Source organism: Nanorana parkeri, unplaced genomic scaffold (assembly GCF_000935625.1).
Source record: "Nanorana parkeri isolate BGI_ZX_2015 unplaced genomic scaffold, ASM93562v1 scaffold255, whole genome shotgun sequence".
Classification (NCBI taxonomy): domain Eukaryota; kingdom Metazoa; phylum Chordata; class Amphibia; order Anura; family Dicroglossidae; genus Nanorana; species Nanorana parkeri.
The window spans coordinates 383,480-389,479 of record NW_017306523.1 but is presented as its reverse complement, the minus strand read 5'-3'; positions in this window follow the sequence as shown (position 1 = coordinate 389,479).

Here is a 6,000-nt window from a genome sequence, read left to right as displayed (position 1 = left end):
TCCTTTGTGTTCTACTTGGTGAGAGCACATTTGTCATGTCTACCTTCCACATTGCGTCAACCTTAGCATATCTATGCCTCTGTGCTCAAAGTAAACCTGTCACTCTACTCATTCAGGGCAAAGTATCAGTATCGCCTAATATCTACACCCATCCATGGTAGATACTTGCCATCCTTGCATTCTTCTCCTACCCAATTTGACAGTTATGGCCCTGTGAAGTATCTGGTGCATCTAGGTATAAGAGCATGTGACCCTCTCCCCCTCTTGAAACAGCGTTGGGTACCTGAGCAGCCAGTCAGGAAGAATGAGCTCGGTCATGTCTGGCTGGAGAAAGGTAGTTTGTAAGCTCACACAGTTTACACTTTCTATCAGGGCCCAGTGGAAGATGAATATTAATAACAGATGAGGTGGCCTATTAAATGAAACCTGCTACTTTTCTCTGAATCGACGAAGTAACAGGTTCTCTTAAAGTCAGAAAGTGTAGAACAATAAGCAATAGGAAAGAACAGACCTATTCCAAGGCCTCTTGAAGGGGTATGTGTCCAGGCAGGGTGGTGTTTTGTAGCAAAAGCAAAATGGAGGATTAATGTAGGGACACAAATGTGTCGCTTCCTATTTTCTGAGCTCCATGACTAATAGGGGTTTATCTGACATGTGTCAGAGTGATGCCATTAATGCCACCGCATTGACCTTCTTTTTTTCACAGAATCAATGGGCTGAATACTTTTACAGTCTACAATTCTGTCTGCCTCCGTGACGACAGATCATTTTAAACAGTAGAAGTTGTGTCATGACATTATGGTGAAATGTGTGATACTGACACTAGTGCAATACAAACATTGTACAGGTTTCATACTAGCTGCCAAGCAGGTCATTTATGTAAATATTTCATTTAAAATTTTCCGTTCCTATGAAATTGAGTACAATAATTTCCATACTGTACAGTACCTAGCTACTCACAGCATTATGAATATTGGTCTTTGCTATGTACCGGAAAGGTTGGACTGTAGCAGTATTCCGGTGATGTCTTTGGCCCCTCTTGACACCTTCTTGTCTGTCAGTCTGGATAAGCAGTCTGCTATTCATACACAGCTAAGAGCACTAGCTGTAGATCAGCTGTTTAGCACATAATGCTCTGGTACTCTAGAAGCAGGCTCACTTTCAGGTTCATATGCACAAAACAAAAAAACTTTTTTTTGTAAATACTTGTACTATATTTATTAATAACTGGGATGCATTCTTATAATTACTGGCAGGAAGATTTGACACTGGAGGAAAGGTATATTTATATGTACATTGACCGTAATATAATGTCAGGTTTGCTCATTATGTTAGTCATGCTAGGATTTTTTGCATTGATGAGTTTTTATGTTAAAACTGCAACTATAGTTCATTCCTAATAATTTTATTTATGGCATTTCTTTTCTAGTTGTTGAATCAGTGTAAACACCATGTGGTGTAAACATATGTGACCAGTGTTGTTATGATTTCCTGCACGCTTGTTGATGGAGTCTTGAGGCACTTTACCTCCGATAGTCAGCAAGCTGCAGAAACCATTTGACATTCCCTTTGGCACTCTAGCAAGTTTTTTTCCTATAGGAGATGAAGTCCAAAACCAGCTGGAGTGCCAGAGGTCTCCTACCCTTACCATGTGCTCTTATGGTGACTCTGGGCCTGCATTGATTGTAGTTATTATGAACCTCAACCCATCGACAGCTCCGTTACTTGTTATCTTTGTTCCCCTGTAGATTTCTCCACAGCAGCTGCCCTGCTTCTGTGAGAAGAATAAAATGCCTTGAAATCTTAAGATAGTATCTGTGTGTTGAATTGTAAGTGTACTGTAATTTTATTTGTATAAGGTGACTTTGTCGTATGTTTTTTTTTTTTTTTTTTTTGTGTATGTTTTTTAAATGTAAGGTGACATTGGCGTATGTTTTTTTTTTTTTTTTTCTGTCATAGCTGTTATAATGCTATTTTCCCAGTGCTGAATAAACCATGATCATACCCGGGAACTTGCCAGAAATTACCCAGCAATGCTGGATTTTCCTCAGCATTGCTGGGTCTGTCATTATCTCTGGGTGGCCAGACTGGACTCCTGTGCAATCTGGCTGTCCCCTGTTGTTGATTGCTATGGATTGGTAGCAAGCAGTGACATCGCCAAGCCACATGCCCAGTTCCTGCTCCAGCAGAAGATAAAACTTCAATCACAGAGGTCGCCAGTGGAAAGACTGAGTCTGTTCAAGTTCTGCTCTGCCCTTCTGGCTCCCAGTTCCTGCCTTTGATCTGCCGACTGTCATGCTGCCAGCCTGACACACTGAGGGATCAATCTAGTGAATTACACCAAGTTGCATCAGTGACTCTGTGAGGGAGTCCTGGGGGACTGAGGACTCTGATGTTAAGGGGGCTTCTGATGTGATGCAAAAAGAGGGGGGGGCTTCAGATATGAAGGGGAGGTTCTGATGTAAAATGTATCCATAATTATATAATTAATTTGCAGGCCTGTCACTTTAGACCCCATTCACACTGAGCGACATGCAAATCGCGCGACTTTGAGCGACATTGAGCGACGAGCGACATTGAGCGACGTGTCGCGCGATCTTCCTATTGGGCTGTATGCAATCAGGAGCAATATCGCTCAAAATCGCTCTAAAAAAGGGTCATGTAGAAGCGACAAGCTACCAGCGACGAGCTACAAGCGATATTGAGCGATATTGAGCGACGAGATGTGAACAGCTACATTGAATTGTATTGGTGAAGCTACATAGAGCGATATAGTGCGGAAATATGAGCGATATCGCTACAAAAATCGCGCGATAAATCGCTCAATGTGAACGGGGCCTTAAAGCTACAACATTGGCCCTCTCTTTGGCTACCTCACACTACATTACTGTTAAACCACTGCTTCTACTTCAGAGCAGTGTACATGCAGTGATTTGCCCCTCCCATCAATACACCCCAAATCTCCAGATCACCGACTTTGAAAAGTTCATAGGTATGCCCATTATCTTTTTGCAGTTTGCCTTTAACACATCACTAATTAGCTTTGATGTTCCAGGCTTCCTCCTATGAGGAGTCACTTGCAAACGTAAGTGTAGTTCCTCCAATATCGGGCTGGATTGGGGCCGGTTTATTGTAAACAAGCAATTAGAGCATTTAGAATGCTCAGAATGACTTTCTAATATAGACAAAACACTACGATCACTTACTTTCCAAACATAGGATTATGCATTTGTTTAAATAGAAAAAGAAAAATCAAATTTTAATTCACGATTTACAACATCTTCTCTTTTTATAGTTTGCTAGAGTTTGTTCTTTAATCGATTTTCTTCCTTCTCCTAAAATGAGATTGCCATAAAAGTAGAAGCCAAAATGTTTTATTGTTTTGAATAAACTATGGAAGGGCTAGAATGATGGTCAGTGTTGTGTGGTCCATGTCCCCGATGGAGACCTTTCCTCTTGCAGCCACAATTACCTGTATAAGAAGGGTTTGAAATATCACCAATGAGTACATAGAAATTAAACCTGACTGAGGTCCTAAACCCTCTCCATTCTAATGTGCTTTTATGCCTGTCCCAAAAGAGAGGTTCGCCTCATGGTTATCTCAATGCCTACAAGGGAAGTAAAAGATCATCTTTCGAATAGAGAAACAGGAAGCAATACAAACCCTTTCCCACTTCATCCAAAACTAAGAAAAAAAAAAGTTTTAAGTGTAGCTTCACTTCCTTCTAAAAGTATCTGGTCCCTGGCAGTTTCTTGGTTAATTTTTCCAGTCACTGACAGAAAGTCCAAACTTTCCAAGCTGAATATGCATGTTTTTTCCAGGTCAGTGCTTCAGAATGTAATGACTCCATTGAATCACAACCTGGCAGCTATTGTTTTCTGAAGGAGAGACCGGCAGTGATGAGCTTCATATTCTTTCATACAGGAAAGGTTTTCTTTAAATAGTGCCCGTTTTAAAGCTGAGCTCCAAGCACACATAAAATCACCATTTAATTTAACTAAGTATTCATCCTATAAAAAAAAAAAATCAATGTATTTAAAGGCTACAGGCGGAAGTACTTAAATGTGTCTATATTAGCTTATTATATGCGTAGGCACAGCAGCATTCAGTCTGACAGATCAAGGGTTAGAATGTAGAAATAAAGCAATATACATAGACCACGTAGTAATGACCTTAGTAGGTAAGTGGACCCAAATTCACTTATTTCTATGTCTGGGTCTCTAATAAACGAAGAACTGGGTGGTGTGATTCAACCCACCAATATGCAACTTAAACCAGGCGTGCAAGGAGTCACACTTTAACCTGCTCTCAAACCAGTAACTGTCAAGCATGCCAGTTCTTTTTAGGATTTTGACCAAAAAATTTGTCGTCCCTTATAACAAGCTAGAATTATCTTAATATACACAATATAACGCATGTTACCGCAACACACAAAAACGCGTTATGCATGTTAGTGCACTGAGGCACCATTCATTTTTAATGGCACAACATTACACACATTGCATCACACCAAAAAGTGCTTTAATGCACTGCTGTGCTTTGTTGTATGCTGCATTACTGTCAGGGTTCTACCCTGACTAAACTGATTTGCAGCATTCTGGCTTGGCTGCCATTTTACCCACCTGTGATTCTTCCTTTGCCCGAGCAGACTCTGTAACATTGCTCACTACCCCCGGGCTCCCTCTTATGGCCAGACAGGAGAGCATCATCTGAGAGAGCCAGATGGGAGTTTCCTGTCTCTGAGTGATGATGTCACCCCACTCACTATATATAAACCACTCAGTCCAGTCTGACCTTGCCCCTGCGTGGTCTTCCTGCTGCTCTGAGTATTCTGATTACGTGTATGACCCGATCTTGGCTGACGTTCTCCACTGGTTCCTGCTCCTGGCTTGTTCCTGGCAATGCTGATTTCTTGGCTCCTGCTCCTAGCTTGTTCCTGACTACGCTGATTTCCGTGTTCCTGACCTGGCTTGTATGACTACCTACTCCGGCTCCTGACCTTGGCTTGTTCCTGTTTATGATTTTTACTTGCTCCTGTGGACACTTTTCTTAATAAATATTTTAACTAGCACCTTATGCTTGTCTGGTTTTCATTGCGCTCTGACAATTACAAGGAATGGTGCATGCACCTTCTTTGGTGTGTTAGGCAGCCCATTTAAATGAATGGGATACCTTAATGCAACACACACAAAAAAGTGCTTTAATGAGCTTGCGTTTTCACACCACAACAGTGAGAATCCAACCAAAAATACCCATCTTCCCAAATCAACCCCCTTGTGGCACCGACTAGCATTCGTTTTTGCTTTTTCTTTTTATACTTCCCTTTTCTGAAGTGTTCACAACAGTCTGGTAAAGGCAAAGGGGCCTCTGGCTCTTCCCTGGGCTGAGTGTCCTTCGATGATGCAGAGTGGCACCAAAATAATGATGTTAGCATCGCCACTTTCTGCATTATAGCACAATAAATGCAGTGCTGTGGTGAGGTCCTGATCTTGGAGCATGTGCTTAAAGAGAACTATGGCCCAATCTTTTCCTGGCTGTAGTTCTCTTTAGGGTCACATGATGACATATACTAATGTCCTCCTGTGACCCACAACTCAGCACATAGTGGGCAATATGCTGACGGCATAAAACCACGCTGCAGCCGGGACAGATCACGACAATATTGTCTGGATCCACCCCGCTGCCTGATTGACAGCTGGCTCTGCCTCTCTAGTCAGTGCTGGAGGAGAGGGGAGGGGGAATTCCTGCAGGGAGCGGTGGCTGACAGCACTCTCTGCAGGGAGATGATTGGGAAGTGAGCAATCAGCGGTATGTTATCACTCAGTTCCCGAATAATAGAGCTGTCACGTGACCGCTTCAGTGTCACACGTCAGCACTAATTATGGGGATGAGTGTATTTCACTCTCTTCATAATTCTACTTTAGTCTTTGGAGTTGAATGAAATAGGGTGTCATACAGCCTGGAAGATTGAGACATCTTGTGGCGGAGAAGGGGTACTG